The sequence below is a fragment of the Echinops telfairi genome, unplaced genomic scaffold (genome assembly GCF_000313985.2).
Source record: "Echinops telfairi isolate 266 unplaced genomic scaffold, ASM31398v2 ScPeMD7_9;HRSCAF=40, whole genome shotgun sequence".
Lineage (NCBI taxonomy): Eukaryota > Metazoa > Chordata > Mammalia > Afrosoricida > Tenrecidae > Echinops > Echinops telfairi.
In genome coordinates, this window is record NW_022103906.1 from 92702924 (window position 1) to 92720295 (window position 17372).

General features: G+C 40.5%; 1 pseudogene; it reads left to right on the forward strand.

Moving 5' to 3' along the window:
* Positions 1 to 3831: 3831 nt before the first annotated feature.
* On the forward strand, positions 3832 to 4511 carry LOC101658506 (annotated as a pseudogene).
* Positions 4512 to 17372: the final 12861 nt, after the last annotated feature.

A 17372-nucleotide genomic window follows, 5' to 3' on the forward strand; every position in this document is an offset into this window, starting at 1 on the left:
TCTTTAGGTAGATAGTCTCATGTTTCTCTCTCAGAGTAGCTATGGGGCTTGAACGACTGTCCTTGCCGTTAGCATTCCCATACTTACCCAGTTGCAAAACCAAGACTTCTTAAAACATTATTAATAATTGAATAGAAGCCTTTGTTTTCTCCCTCCTTTTCTTGTCATTCCTACTTCATTAGTCTGGCTAGACCAGAGGAGGTACACTGGTACAGATAGGAACTGAAAATACAGGGAATCCAGGATGGATGAGCCCTATAGGACCAGTGGTGTGAGTGGCAAAACAGGGAGGGTAAAGGGAGAATGGGTAGGGAAGAGGGAACCAATTACATGGAACTGTGTGTGACCTCCTCCCTGGGGGACAGACAACCGAAAAGTGGGTGAAGGGAGATGTCGGACAGGGTAAGATATGACAAAATACCCATTTATAAACTATCAAGGGCTCGTGCGGGAGGGGGGATCGGGGAGGGAGGGGAAAAATGAGGACCTAATGTCGGGGGTTTAAGTGAAGAGAAAATGTTTTGAGAAACGATGTACAAATGCGATTTACACAATTGATGTGTGTATGGATTGGGATAACAGTTGTATGAGCCCCTAATAAAATGTTAAAAATAAATAAATAAAATTAAAAAATTTAAAAAAAAGAAAAAGAAAACAGAGATAGGTCTAGACAAGCTATTGGGAAGTTTGACATGTTGTTTTAGGTGTTGAATACAAAAATGATGATCTGTAATGTAAATCCTCATCTAGTTCACAATAAAATAAAACAAAAAACACCCATAAAAAATTACTGATGGAGTTTCACAAATAATAGCTGTCACAATTTTGTAGGTAAAACATCAGGATATTTAACAAAATCAACAACGATAGAAACACAGGAGACAATGGAGTAACGGTACATGCTTGTCATGCATGTAGATGAAACCACGTGGGTCAAAGCATCGTTGTGACTGATTAATAAAGACAGTTCTGACTGGAGCACGTTAGAAAGTTCCAAAAGCAAATTAATACAGAATTTTAACCTAGTCAGCAGATTGATACAAGCGAGCTGTACTTATAAAATATGTTTTTGTTGTTATAATAAAAATATTTTTGTAATACAATGTTTTGTTGTCATAACAATATACAATAAATTTATTCTGAAGCACTACACAAAATTGTTATGGGAAGTCATTTTGGTATTTGCCCTTCTGACAATGTCTGCCAATCAAGTCTGTACAGTGTGCACCCTCAGCCCCCCAACCCCTCTGTTGATTGCCATTGACTCCAGACTTCCGGCTTTCAGAATTTCAAGAGAATGAATGTGCATTGTTCTAAACCACCAGGTTTGTGTAAGATTTTACATTCAAGAAAATAGATCCAAAGGCTTTCATGCCTTAATATTTGCTGAATTGGATATTACAGAAGGAGCACTGTATGAGAGATGAGAGACAGTCTCTTACTCTGACACTAATGCACAAATGATAAGCCATGGCAACAGCTCGGTCCTCTTCTTAATACTCAATCTGCAGCTGGACAATGTAAGACTTGACTTCCATTTGTACTCTAATGTTCATATTTTAAAAAATCCTCAATTACAACATCCTACACAGTACAAATATTGAAGTTATAAAAATAACATTGATATAACACGAATTCCTGATTAGATTTAGACTAGAAATAAGATAATAATGAGACAATATTTATACATATAAGTGGATTGCCTTACTATTATCTTATAAGTCGACAGTCTAGGTCAAGAATGTTGTTACTGGTTGTCGTTGGTTGTGGGATTGTAGTTAGGTGCCCTGGGCTTTCTTCCCACACATAGCAAACTGTACTTTAGCAAGCATGATGACCTTTTCCAGGAACTGACCTCTCCTGATAAAATCCCCAAAGTAGAGATAGCATCTTCAAACCTTCCCTTCTATGGAGCATTCTGGTTGTACTTTTCCTAAATAAATCTTTTGATCTTCTAGAAGGCCGATGTATTTCCAATATTATTTGTTAGTACCATAATTCAAATCCCTCAATTCTCCTCTGGGCTTCATTTTTCATTGTTCAACTTATGCATGATATGAGGCGATTGAAAGTCTAGGTTGTAGAAAGGGGCTGGCCTGCCGCACCCACATGGAAGCAAACCAAGAAGGAAAATGAGAGAGTGAGGGACTCCATCCCACACCAGACACCAAGCCCTGAGGACAACATCCCTGCACGGAGCTGCTAAGGCAAAGAGAGGACGGTAGGAAGGACCACAGCTCAACACATGATGTCCCCTCACTGGAGCATACCGCAACAGAGGACAAGACTGGGGACACATGGCAGCGAGTCTGTGGGGTCTGACACCCCCCGCCCCCCAGTGGGGCAAACCAAGAAGGGAACATAATAGACCAGTAACGGGAGTAAAGCCAAGCCACAAAGCCCCTGAGGAGGCAAACACTAGACTTTAGGCTAGTAGGGTGGGACTCAGAATGTCCCAGGACTAGTGGGGAGGTAGTCATAAAGGTTAGCAGGTCAGCAGACACACCTGGAATTATGTATGCTTTTTCAGTTTTTGAGTTTTTTTTTTCCTCTTTTTATTCAATCGTTTGTTTTCTTTTTATTTGGTCTCTGTTACTATTGTTCTGCCCACTTCTAGAAGGTAGGCATGGGACGCAAGCCCGAGGAGAAAGCAACAGGACCAGCAGTTCCAGAGGAACTTGTAGGGAAGGGAACAGTGTGCATACAACACCACAGACAGGAGAACAACTAGGGAATTAAAATCAACAATGAGGAGGATGGAGAAATCCGGGGGCATTGGCCCAACAACAATCTAGCTGAGAGGAATTACTAAGAGGCAGAAGAAGGGCAAACATGATGGTGGGACAGGAGGAAGGTGAAAGGAAACAGAGGAAATATCTAGAAAAGAAAAGCTATGGATAGATGTATAAACATAGGTGTATACAATTGTAAATATATTCATTCATAAAAATAGAGGTATTAGCCTGGGTACATATATGGGTATTTATATGGCAATACATTGAGGAAGTGGAGGGACTTTGGACCTCTGCTCAAGCTCTCCCTCAATGCAAGAAAACTTTGCTCTAATAACCTGGCTTTCTGTAATGCTCACCCTCCTGACATGGTCGCTGAAGGTAAAATGGGTGTATAAGCAAATATGGTGAAGAAAGCTGATGGTGCCCAGCTATCAAAAGACATAGCATCGGGGGGGTCTTAAAGTCTTGAAGTTAAACAAACAGCCATCTAGCAGAGAAAGAACAAGCCCACACGGAAGAAGCAAACCAGCCTGGGTGATCATGAGGGGTGTAGGGGATCAGGTAACAGGCATCAAAAGATCCAAAACAGACAAAATGAAAAAAACAAAACATCTTTTTGACAACAAGGAGGTTGTAGCAGAGACCCCCAAACCCCTCCGTAGGCAATAGGATATGCCCTCACAGAAGGGTCAGAAGGAAGGGATGAGTCAACCAGAGTACAGTATAGCACTGATGAAACACTCAATATTCCTCTGGTTCTTTGAGACTTACACATACACACACACACACACACACACACACACTTGAGGGGGACAAACATCAGAAATGTGGGTGAAGGGAGGCAGTGGTTGGTCTAAGATATTAAAATAATCATAATTCATAATTTATCAATCAGTTTCAAGGATGGGGGGTGGGAGGAAAAAAGAGGAGTTGGTAACAAGGGCTCAAATACAAAGTAAATGTTTAGAAAATAATGATGGCAACATATATAGAAATATACTTGATACAATTGTATGGATTGTTATAAGAGCTGTAAGAGCCCCCAATAAAATGATCTTTTTTTTTTTTAATGGCTCTTTCCAGCCAGCACCGAGTGATGGGCATCTCTCGGGACAACTGGAACAAGTGTTGCAAGACGGGAACATGAGAAAGCCGTACATACCACAAGAAGCAGGAATATGAGCAGGGTGCCAGGCTTCCAACACTAAGCTCGGCCCTCGCCGCATTCACACAGTTTGTGTGAGAAGAGGCAACAAGAAGTACAGGGCCCTGATGCTTGATGTCGGGAATTTCTCCTGGGGCTCCAAGTGCTGAACCCACAAAAGAAGAGTCATTGATGCTGTCTACAACACATCTAACAATGAGCTGGCCGGGGCCAAGACCTTGGTGAAGAGCTGCATTGACAGCACACCAGTACCACCAGTGGTATGAGTCCCACCATGCATTGCCCCTGGGCCAGAAGAAGGGGGCTAAACTGACTCCTGAAGAGGAAGAGATATTAAATAAAAAGCGATCAAAGAAAATTTAGAAGAAATACAATGAAAGGAAAAAGAATGCAAAAACCCACAGTCTTCGGAGGAGCCGTTCCAGCGGTGCAAGCTTTTTGTCTGTGTCGCTGCAAGGCCAGGCCAGTGTGGCCAAGCAGATGGCTCTATGCTGGAGCTGTAGGAGCTGGAGTTTTATCTGAGGAAAATCAAAGCTCAAAAGGCAAATAAATCTTCCCATTGTAGCACATATAAAAAAAAAAATGAGGACAATTTCTTGGTTTGGGTCTGACATATCAGAGTCCTTAAAGTGAAATCCTTGTTGTTCAACACTTTATGGAGGACTTGATTGGCAGATTTGCCCAATACTATAAGGGGCTTCATGTCTTCACTGCAACTTCCTTGAATATTTATTATGGATCCAAGCAAAAGAAAATTCTTGGCAATTTCAATCTTTTGTTCCATTTACCATATTCTGCTGTGGAGTCCTGGTGGTATAGTGGTTACAGCTTGGGCTGCAAAACCACAGACCTCTTAGTTGGAGAATGATGGGACTCTGTACGTCTCAGAAATTCACAGAGGCAGGTCTACCCTGTTGCTATGAGTCTATATCGACTTGTTGACAGTGAGTTGGCTTTTCTCTTTTGGTTTTATATTGAGTTTTAATCCAGAAGGAAGGCTGTCGTCCTGATCTTCATCAGCAAGTGCTGCAATTCCTCCTCATTTTCAACAATGAAGGTTGTGTCACCTGCTTATTGCAGGTTCTTCCCAAGCTTTCCATGAAACAGTCTCAAGAGGTGTCCAGGTAGAATCACCCATTCGGTGCTCCCGGCATTCTATCAGAAAATTAAGAAGTAAGGAGGCCAATATGGTGAGCCCGGGTACTAGAAACAGAACCCCAGTGTACTAGGGTTTGTGGTTCAGAACTCCCTTTATGATTTTCACTCAAAGAGCGATTTGAGGGCTCACTGCAAGGCTCTAAGTTCACCACATCTGTCTGTGGGTTCTCCACAACCATCGCCAATTCCAGGGGGATGGTGTCCGACATCCATTCCTGCCCCTGAGATCCGACACCCGCCAGCATGCAATAATTTCCAAGACTGCTATCTAAAAGTGGTCATGATCCCAGACCTGTGGGAAGCCTACAAAAATTAGCCATGCAAGCTCACTCAGTGCTCTCCTCTCTGCTCCCTTTGCTGCTCATGCATTTTCAGGTTTTGCAACTCCTCTCCTAACACAGGAACAGAATGACCACATCAACAACTCTGTCTCCTCTTCTCCCCAGCTCTGAGCTGCCTGCCAGCATGGTTAACAAAAGAAAATTATACGCTAATTTACTGCAATCAGAGAGTCCCAGGGCTTTTTACCTAAGACAGAACAAAGATCCCCCAGAGCACAGCCTAGGAGCCACACAAGAGGGAACCAGGAGGATAGCCAGGAGAACTCAGACTCAGTGAGCCCCCAAACAACTCAGTCAATCAAATCCCTATTTCCTGGGGACACAATGTGGCTCAGCCCGATACCAGGACACCCTATAACCCCCTTGAACATTTTCAAAAGTATTGTCCTTCTGAGTCTGTGTTCCTTTTCATAACTTTGAATTTAAGCACCACATCCCTGGTTCATTAACAAAGCTTTAAGATAACAAAGGAGGAAAAAACACCAGGAGCTAAAGTCTTTCACCCAAACCAAGATATGGAGGGAATTCCTGGAAGGACACTTCCCCCAAATTAATGAATAAGTATCAGACATTAATGTAGGACACAGAGAGGAAACCAATTAGACTGAACCCCAAGAAGAACACACCAAGGCTTATAGTAGTCAAATTATCCAACTTTGAGAAAAAGAAGGAAATCATAAGAGCAGCTAGAGAAAAAAAATGCAGTCACCTCTACGGGTAATCAGATAAAAATGTTCTCAGACTTATCGGTCAGAACACCAACATTGACAGAGCACAAACATGGGAACACCACATATAACATTATCCAGAAGTCAGATCACTGAAAGCAATGCCCAAGAAATCTTTGATTCAATGGTGAAAAGAAGGCAATACTGATTCCCCCCATGCATACATAACACACCAGTAAGAAAGGTAGGAGGAAAATGTCTATCACCAAAGGTACGAAATGACAGCAAAGAATACAGATGGATATAACAACTCAAAACATCAATGGTCTGAATTCCACCATCAAAAGACAATGACTAGCAGACTGGATTAGGAAACAAAACCATCTGTTGTCTGTAAGAGATAGATCTCAAGCTCATAGACAAAAATAGGTTGAGGATAAAAGGCTGGCAGAAGGTATATCCAGCTAATGGCAATCTTAAAAAGCAGGAGTTGCAATTCTATTCTGCACCAAAATAGATTTCAAGGTGGAGGGCATAACAAGAGATACATATGGGCATTATATAGTACTTAAGGGATCAGTAGACCAAGAGTCAGTGAGCATAATAAACATATATGTGCTGAGAGACCTATGAAATATGTTAATCAAATATTTCAAAAGATGAATAAAGAAATCATGAGATCAACAATCAATGTTGGAAACCTCAATATACCACTCTCTGAGAATAGATCAGCAGAAAAGAAGCTCAAAAGGAGGCTACAGAACGAAACTCTACACTTAGTCAACTCTGATAGACATATTCAGAGCACTCCACCCAATAGCAAAAAGTTCTCATTCTTTTCAAGTTCACATTGGACGTATTCGGAAATAGACCATATGCTGGGACACAAGTCAAGTTTGAGCAAATTTAAATATATAGAAATCACTCAGGCTTCCTTTTCTGACCATTACAACATAAAGCTTGAAATCTGCAACAACAACAACAACAACAACAAAACAAGGGCAAATATGTGAACGATGAATAATTTACTTCTTCATAAGGAGTGGATATTGACCAAGTTAGAGATGAAATTAGAAAGTTTCTATAAACCAATGAGAATAAGAACACAATATACCAAAATCTATGAGACACAGCAAAGGCATGTATCAGAGGGTGCTTGATAGTGATAAACACACATATAAGGAAAGAAGAGAAATTTATTGTGGATATTCTCTCACAATACCTTCAGCAGTAAAAACAAAATCAATAGGATAATCCTTCTAATAGCAAACAAAAAGAAATTATAAAAAATTAGGGCCGAGATATTCAACATCTTCCTGTAGGTCATAGTTAATAATATCATATAAGACAATGGAAGGATATCAAAGGTATACATTTGGGGAAAGAAGAGGTGAAATTATCGTTATTTGCAGATATGATTTTCTATATTGAGAACTCTAAAGGCTCGCCAATAGGAGTGCTGGAAGTGATAGAGGAATATGATACCACGTTTCCCCGAAAGTAAGACATCCCCTGAAAATAAGACCTACTTACAGTTTGGCCTCTTGTGGAAGTATAAGGCATCCCCTGAAAATAAGACCTCCCCGAACATAAGGCCCCCCCAATAATAAGGCCTCCCAAAGCTACCGTAACTCTGGACTCTGGATCGTAGTGGCAGGTGCTGCTGTGCAGCTCACTGTTGGCCACAGCGCAGCTGGAGCAGACAGGAAGTGTGAGTAAATGTACCATAGATTATGAGTAAATGTACCATAGACTGTTGTACATGGAAATAATGGCAGTAACAAGAAATTCTTGATACTATAGGATTCACAGTTTGTCTGGTTATGCTGGTTTGTGATGACAACTACTTTTGGTTCAACAATAAATGTGCACCATATTCTTCTTCATGGAAAAATAAGATATCCCCTGAAAATAAGGCCTAGCACATCTTTGGGAGCAAAAATTAATATGACAGTCTTATTTTCGGGGAAACAGGGTAAGTGGTAGGATACAAGATCAACAAGCAGAAGTCAATGGGATTGCTATGTATAACTGATGGGATGACAGAAAAAGAGATCAAGGAGGTAGTACCCTTCTCAATAACCAAGCATAAATTGAAATACCTAGGGATATACCTACCCCCCCAAAAAACCTGTACAAGGAAAAAAAAACTACAGAACATTATTATAAGAAACCAAAAGGGACCTTCAAAAATGGAAAAAATATCCCATGCTCGTGGATTGGAAGACTCAATATTATAACATGTCAACCCTATCCAAGGCACTATATTCATTCAATGCAATCTCAGTATAAATACTAGCATCATTTTTCAAAGAAATGGAAAAACTGACCACCAACTTCATATGGAAAGAGAAAAGCCCAGAATTGGCCAAGGACTCCTCAAGAAGAAGAATAAAGTAGGTGGGCTTGCACTACCTGACTTTAAAGCTTATTATAGAACCATAGTTGTCAAAACAGCATGGTACTGGTATAATGATAGATATTCAGACCAATAGATAGGGACAGAAAATTCAGAAATAAAAGCAGAAGACTTATAAAGAAAAACAATATGAAAGAGTTATAAACAAATAAAACCAAATACAGACAACTTATCTTTGATAAGGGCCCCCCAAAATCAAATGGGAATCAGCTGCCCTTTTTAACAAATGGTGCTGGAAAAGCTGGATATCAACTTGCAGAAGAATGATGCAAGACCCCTACCTCACCCCATACGCAAGGACAAAATCAAGGTAGATCACATACCTTGAGGTAAAACCCAAAATTATCAAGATCATCAATGAAAAAATTGGGACAAAGCTAAGAACCTTAGCACAGGGAATACACGGGCTATCAGTAATAATGAAGGATACACACCCAGAGGAAGATAAAATTTGATTTGTGGGAGATATTAAAGATAAAACACGTGTGTAATTGAAAGACTTCATCAAGAGAGTAATGAGAGAGCCCAGAGACTGGGAAAAGTTATTTAGTAATGACATATCAGACAAAGGTCTTATTACTAAAATCTACAGAACCCAGAAACCTTACAACAGGAAAAAAACCAATAACCCACGGAGGAGGTGGGCAAAAGACTTGTACAGAAGATTCACCAAGGAGGAAACTCGAATGGCCATTAAGTATATGAGAAAATGTTCCAGATTATTAACCATCTGGGAAATGCAAATCAAAACAACCATGAGATGCTACCTAATACCACTCAGGATAGCCCAATTCAATAAAACAGAAGGAAACAAATGTTGGACAGGGTGTGGTGACATAGTAACTCTCATTCACTGCTGGTGGTCTTGTAGATAAGTACAGCCAATGGGGAAAGTGATTTGATGATATCTAAAACAGATGGAAATCGAGTTACATTATGACCCAGCAATTCTATCACTGGGCAATTTCATATACCCAGAAGAAATAAGAATATTTCCATAATTCCATGAATAAGATATAGACCATGACCAGTCATCTGTGCTCCAATGTTCATCACTGTGCAGTTCACAATTGCAAATAATTGGAAATAGACTAAATTTCCATCAAGAGATAAATGGTTTCAAAACTCTGATAGATACACACAGTGGAGTACTACCCATTCCTAAAAAACAGTGATGAAAAAATGAAGCACCTCCTCTCATGGAAAAAGTTGGACGATGTTATGCTGAGTGAAGTTTGCCAAGCACCAAAGGACAGTACAACACAAGTCCACTGAGGTACGTTCAATCAACAGAACGGGCGCCGGGGAAAATGTACATATCACACAATTCCTGGGCTGAGGACTAGCTACTCTGGCAAGAGCCAGACCAAACCCAATGATGCATATGCCATCAAAAAAAGAAAGAAAAAAGGAAAAAGATGCAGATAGCACCTGTGCTGAAAGATAGTGCCGCCCCCCGCCCCACCATTGCCCCATATTCCTTTAGGGGCCACAGAGGGGTAGGGGATGAAAAAAGACAGCAACAGGGGAACATGGCACCAATCCACCCAAGAGGAGGGTAGTGTCTATACCTCCACAGAAAAGGGAGAAAGAAAATAGATCTCAATCGGGTGCACCAAGCATTGAGGGCAGCATTCCTGCTTGGAGCAGTTCATTCACAAAAAGAACTGCAGGGTGGGCCTCAGCTCAAGACATGATGCCTCTTCCCTAAATGACAGCACTGCAGAAGACAGTACTGCAGATACAGTTTAGGGAGTGAAGCCAGTCTGACCTGCTCACGTGGGGGCAAACCAAGAGGGGAGTGCAAAAGACCTGCAATGGGAGCAAAGCCACAAAGTCCCTGAGGACTCCTAATTGTAGTCTTCTGACTCAGGGGGCAGCACTTGACACCTCATCTGAACCGGTTGGGGGGTACCACAAGGGGGCCACACTGAAAATCTAAAGGTGTAATGGGGTGGGGTGCGGGGCACTAGACCGCTCCATCTCTGGCTGCAGGAGGAGCAATGGGGACTTATAGAAGGCACTGCCCCTTGGTCACAAATGCTGAGGACAAAAGGGGTATATGTGCTGTCAGGTAAGTGAGTCCTGGGATACAGATCCCTGAAAGAAAAGGAGGTTGGACCGATGGATTATAAGGGGGTCTGCTTGCTATTTAACAGCGAGATACTTATCTACTCGGTCAGGACAATAGTTAGATTTTGAGCTATTTGTATGGTCTCTCTTATTTTTCTCTTGGGGTCTGTCTATATAAAATAGTCAGGATAAACAACCCCAAGGGGACAGCAGCAGGACTGATGGCTCTGGAGGGGCATAGGAGAGAAGGAGGAGTGGGGAGGGGAGTGCGGAGCCAATAATGACAGGGACAGGGGAATAGTAAGGGATGTGAAATTGACGGTGAGGAGAGGTTGCATTCCTGGTCATGTGTGATCAGTTTAAATGTATCCAAGAGGAATTACTGAGAGGTGAACAATGGGTAAACCGGATAGTGGGTTGGCAGAAAGATAAAGAAAAAGAGGAAAGAACAAGAAAGTAAAAATTATATATACAGGTATATAGATATGTATATATGTAAAGATAGGTATATTTGTGTGTATGTGTATAAATGTCTATATAAATTTATATATATATATATGCAAATATATATATGTGTGTGTGTGTGGAATATGGAAGCAGATGGACACTTTGGGCCTCTACTTAAATCTTACATCAGAACAAGAACAGTTTGTTCTAATAATGTGACAGTATATGATACTGACCTTCCTGACCTCGATCGCTGAAGACAAAATGGGTACATAAGCAAATGTGGTGAAGAAAGCTGATGGTGCCTGGCTATTAAAATAGCTAGTGCCTGGGTTCTTAAAGGCTGGAAGTTAAACAAGCAGCTATCTAGCAGGGAAGCAACAAAGCCCACATGGAAGAAGCACACCAACCTGTGTGAGCACGAGGTGTCAATGGAAATAGGTATCAAAAGATCAAAAACAAGAAATCAAATTGACGTGAAGGAGTGTAGACAAAGTGGAAACCCCAAACTAACCTTTAAGATTACTGGTCAGTCCCTCCCAGAAGGGCCACATGGAAGGGATGATATATGCAGGGTGCAGTATAGCACTGAAGAAACAAATAACTACCCTCTATTGTTTTTAATATTCCTCCCCTTACTATTATGGTCTTAGTTTTACCACATTAATCTCGTCAGACTTGTGTATATTCATTTGTGTAATTAAGGTAATTTGATGCATGAAATCCAAGATAGATAAATCCTGCAGAAATAATAATGGGAGTAATGATTCTCTGAGGGTAAGGGAAGAGAGGTGGGTAGGGAAGGAAGTTAGGGGGGACTGATAGCAATGATGACTATATAACTGCACTCTAGGGGAATGAATAACAGAATTGTAGGTGAATGAATACATTGGGTGGTATAAGATATGGCTATATATCTCTATCTACATAATAAGGGCTCCTGATGGGTAGGGGAGGGGAGGGAAGAGATAAAGGGGGAGCTGATAACAAAGAGTTCAAGAAGGAAAGTGTCTTGAAAATGATAAACTATGGTGGCAGCAATTGTACAATTATGCTCGATCTAATTGAATTATAGATTGTTATAATATCTGTAAAACTCCCAATAAAATAATTAGAAATAAAAATGATACACACACACACACAAATAAGCTTTCCTCCAAACGATGCTGAGATGTTCTTCATATAGTGTAGTTCAGTTTCTCTAATTATTAACTTATTATCCAGATTGAATGAGTATGGTGAAAATTTCAAACGCTTATGTGCACATTTCCTGATTTTAAACTATGCTGGGTTCTCTTGCTCTTTCCAAATTACTGCCTCTTGGTCCATGCACAGGTTCTACATGAAGACAATAAAGTATTCCTGAATCATACCTAAGTGTTAGAATGATTCCTGAATCATTCTAAGTGTTATCTGTAAATTGTTATTATCTGTCCAGTTAAATGCCTTTGCAGAATCTGTAAAACACAGGAAAGCATCTGTGTAGAGTTCTCTGCCTTAGCCAAGACCTGTCTGATGTCAGTAATGATATGTTTCGTGCCACCTCCTCCTCAGAATCTGGATGACATTTCTGGCAGTTCCCTGATAATGTCTTGATGCAATCAATGTTGAATTCATTGAAGCACAATTTTACTTGAATGTGATTTTACTGGTGTTGTTTGATTATTTAAGCACTCTATTAGATGTCATCAAATATATTATGTCTCATATTGACCCTCAACGCAATAGAAAGGAACATTGCTTGGTCCTATACCATCCTTACAATGGTCTCTGCTTGAGCCCATTGTTGCAATCAATGTATCAAAAGAATGTACAAATGTATCTCATTTACAGTAGATTCCCCCCCGCCCCCCACTATGTATAAGGTGACCAGACATCCTGCTTTTGGCGGGACAGTCCTGATTTTTGGCGTTTTTTAAAAAGTCCCTATTTTTGGAAAGAATGCACGACAAGCTAGGGAATGGTCTATTTGGTCCATATAGACCAAATTTTTAATCAAGAACACCGCCCCGCCGCCCCAAGTCAATAGTGTCCCGCTTTAAATCTGGTCACCTTACTATGATCTTGGGCAACGCAAAATGCTACTACCACTCCCTGCCACCCAGTAGATTGCATCTCAGAGTGACCATAAAGGACATGGTAGGATAGCCATTGTGAGCTTCAGACTATAAGTCATTAGAGGAGTTGAAAACCTCATCTGTCTTCTGTGGAGCGAACGATGGTTTCAAACTGCTGACCTTGCCATTATCAGCCCAACTAGTAACCTATTACCTCACCAGAACTCTGTTTTTGCTTATTTGTTTTAATGGTCTTTCTTATTATACATAGTGCATGTTATGTGTATTGTATATAATATTATATAACACATAATATATATTTATGTATAATATTGCATATAATGCATAATAATAAAGACCATGGAAACAAATAAAAGACAATTCGTACGATTGGTTGGTTCTGACTCATGGTGACCCTATGTAGGTCAGAATTATTACATAGAATTATATAAAATTATATAAAATTTCCAATGGCTGATTTTTCAAAAATAGAAAACTCTCTTGCAAGCCATCTATGGGTTGACTCAAACACTGTCTTTTATGTTAGCAGCTGACCCCCTGATCATTTTCATCACCTCAAACTAAAAAAAAATGCACTATCAATGAGTAGATTCTGATTCATAGTAATCCTACCAAGGCTTTAGCTCTTCAGGGAAGCAGAAAGATGAGGCTTTCTGCTTCCAGGCTGGTGCGCTCAAACTGCTGAACTTGTGGTTAGCATTGCCATAATTTCATGTCAACTTGTTAAATAGGCTATAGGAGTGGAATCTAGCCTGTCACTCAAGTCACAGCCTGATTGATGGCTGCTTGTGGGCGTGGCCTTCTCATGAGGATTCCTGGGAGTTTTCCTGTCTTCCACCCCATAGGTGGAACACACTCTACTTCACATTCCTGATGACAAGCCACCTGAAGCTATGCTGATGGCAGTCAGAGCCCTGGAACTGGAGGAGCCACATGAAGAGCCACGTCAGCAATGAGATGCTTCCACAAGATTTCTTTTATGCACTGGCCTGCAATCTTCCTGCTTTGGGCATCATTGCATGTGCTGTGTGAGTCTGTAGAAGAATTTATGGACTCGTATCGGACTTGCATCAATATTATGGGATAATATAGAACTTATGGATTTGATCTGGACTGGGCCAGAATGTTTTCTTAATATATAATTATTCTTGGATATAAAACGCTTACGCACACATGAGTGTCTCTGGGTTTGTTTCTCCAGTCAATGCACATTAACATGACAGTCCAACTCATAACCCACTGGGCCACCAAGGTTCCTTTTGCATTACCAGGCACCGAGCGTTATTCTTCTAGAAGGGGTCCTGATGATGTTGTGGTTAGGTATGAACTTACTCACCATAAGGTCAGGAGTTCCAGTCCACCAGCTGCTCCCTAAAATAATGAGGCCATTTGATCCCAGAAAACTTATCGTTTTGAAAATCCTATACAGATGTGCTATGTGGTAAGACATTACATTATTCCATTTAATCCTTATCATAACCCTGTTTCTTTCATACCATTATCCTCATATCAAGCAGCATTAGTGGCAGAGCAACAAGTCAATGCAGCTAATTAAAAGTTTGGTGGTTGGGGCCCACTAACTGCTCTAAGAGAGAAAATAGTAGCAATCTGCTTTCATCAGGACTTTCACTGCCATCAAATAGTGAGCCTAAATTCAAACCCAGGTATTCAGTTGTATAATCCTCCCCACGGTATTATACTGCTTCCCTAACATTCCTAACAATAGTTTACTCATGCAGGAAATGGAGATAATAATTACCACTATGTTGTAGGTAGCTGTGATTTCATGATAGGCAGTCGTTAATTTATGACTAATAATATGCATGCAATAAAAGTTAGTTTTACCATCCTATAGTTATAATTATGAGGTCTACCGGCTTAATGACTATGCATTGGGCTGCTAATCACAAGGTCAGTAGGTTGACACCATCAGCCACTCAACAGAGAAAGATGATCTTTTCTAATCGGGTTGCAGTCTCAGAAACCCATTGGGGCAGTTCTATAGGGTTGCTATGAGTTGAAATTGGACTTGACTCAATGGTAGTGAGGTCTCCCTCATCCCCCGACTATACATATTTAGTTATAATTGGACTCTGACTTTATTAGTATAGTGGAGAGTGGTTCAAATAATTTAAGTAATTGTCCACAATATGATAATGAGGAAAATGCAAATTAAAGCTGAATTCTTTACCAATTGACTCATCCCTTAATTCTTTCCACTAGGTATTATATCTACTTAAAAATGATGGCTGTATTCATCATTGGGGGCAGATCCTATCTTAATTATGTATTATATCTGGTATATCCTAATGATGTTGCATATACTGGTGTAAACATAAATAAGAGACTACTTGTAAATTAACGAGCGATTGCTCAAACCAGACACCACACTAAACAGACAAAATGGAAGTCCCTTGGTTCCAAGAGATGATACGGGGCACATGATATACCTTGCTGTTCATAGCGCATCAACCACTCCCTTTAAGAATGTGACAAGTGGCAGCACTGCATATTCTGGTAAGCGAATAGTACAAGCTATTCCCAGATTACACGTCCAGTTTATATACCACCTATAGTATGAACACACCCCTTCTTTAAAGCCTGTTTTATGAAACAATAAAAAAAAGTTGTGGTACATACAGTGGCTAATAATGACAAATAAGGACTACTTTTCAATGTCCATCAAAACACTATCATTATTATTACTAGTACTGTATCAGTGTGTTAAATGTGTTATGCATCTGGAAATCTTTTTTAAATTTTACATAGAATGTATACATTATACTAAGATTAGTATTTGACTAACTGATATTCATAGAGGAAATTAAAGAGCTAGTGTGCTATTAATCAAAATAATTTAAATATTCCATAATTTAATATTTAGTTTGTAAAAAATCCAAAATATAACCGTCTCCTCCCTTGCAGTAAAAGTTCCTTTTAAGCTCAATTAGTAGGGATGTTCTATCTCACGAAGGTGGTGAACAAGGCCCTTAGGATAAGTGACCAGGCACTAGGCATTCCCCACTTAGATAAACAATTGAGAATGAGGTCTCAGTAGAAGGTTGTCTTGTAATCACTTGAGAAATGTTAGGCCAATCTGTGAGCTTTATATCAAGAAGTAAGTATATATGAAGAAGACATTCTAGCCCAGTCTAACTCAAGTTCATAAGTCTGATACTAGTCCATAAATCCCTTTTCAGATACATGGAGCCCATGAATTGATGCAGAATGTAGGAGGATCACATGCCAGTGGGTTTAGAGTCCTGTGGATCCATTGTCATTGGGAACAAGGCAGGGTACTGGCAGCTCTGAGTCAGCAGCAGAGTCCCAGCATGCAGGAAGGCAAAAGAGAAAGAGAGAGAGCGGGAAACAGGAGAGAGAGAGGGAGACAGAGAGAGACAGAGAGAGACAGAGAGACAGAGAGAGGGAGCTTGATTGAGATTTGAAGACCATACCCCCAAGGCAGCATGGCATCATCAGACTATAATCTGATTGGCAGGTTGGATTCCACCCCTGCACTTTATACATATTCAAGTTGACATAAAATCATCTAACTACGATTGTGGGTATCAATAATTTCCTTCCTGTGGTCAATGTAAAACCTGTTTTTTTATTACAAAGTTTGGGCCTACCTTGCTTGATGTTCACTGATTTTTGAACAAGTTTGGAGGTAGAAAATCCCACTGCTCCCTTCTGTTTCACACTTGCAGACATAAACTTAGAGTTTCTCCAATCAGCTCGGTCTCTGTCACTGGCTGAAGCAGTGACAGGCAACTCCAGGTCCTTATTACCAGCAACATATTGGAGACGACTCCTGGGAGTCTAGGAGACCCCTGGTAAGCTGGAAAACCTTACCTAGGGAGCCTTCCATGCCCAAGGGCCCCATAGATTGCATAGACTTGGGCACCCTGAGCTGAAGTACCAGAGACCCCCTAGGCATCCCCGAAAGTCCTTTAGCTTGGATTATTCCAGGGTGCCACTCACTGTCTCCTGTTACCATCACTTCCAGATTTGAAAACTCTAGGATTCTGGTTCCATCTGGTGAGTGTGCTCATATCACAAGAGTCTGAGAATTTGCAACTCACAGGGCTGGCTTTATCTGTATCTGTAGCTGTGCCTGAGAGACCTCTAGTTGGTGATCTGTGAAAGTTGGTTGCTTGCAATGGGCTCCAAACTGTCTGTTCCTGAGAAAAGGCCAATAGGCCATATCTTTTTTCTAGTTAGATTTCCTGTTTTTATAAACCTATGGCCAAAAAAAGATAGTGTTTTATTGTAATAAGACGGCCTT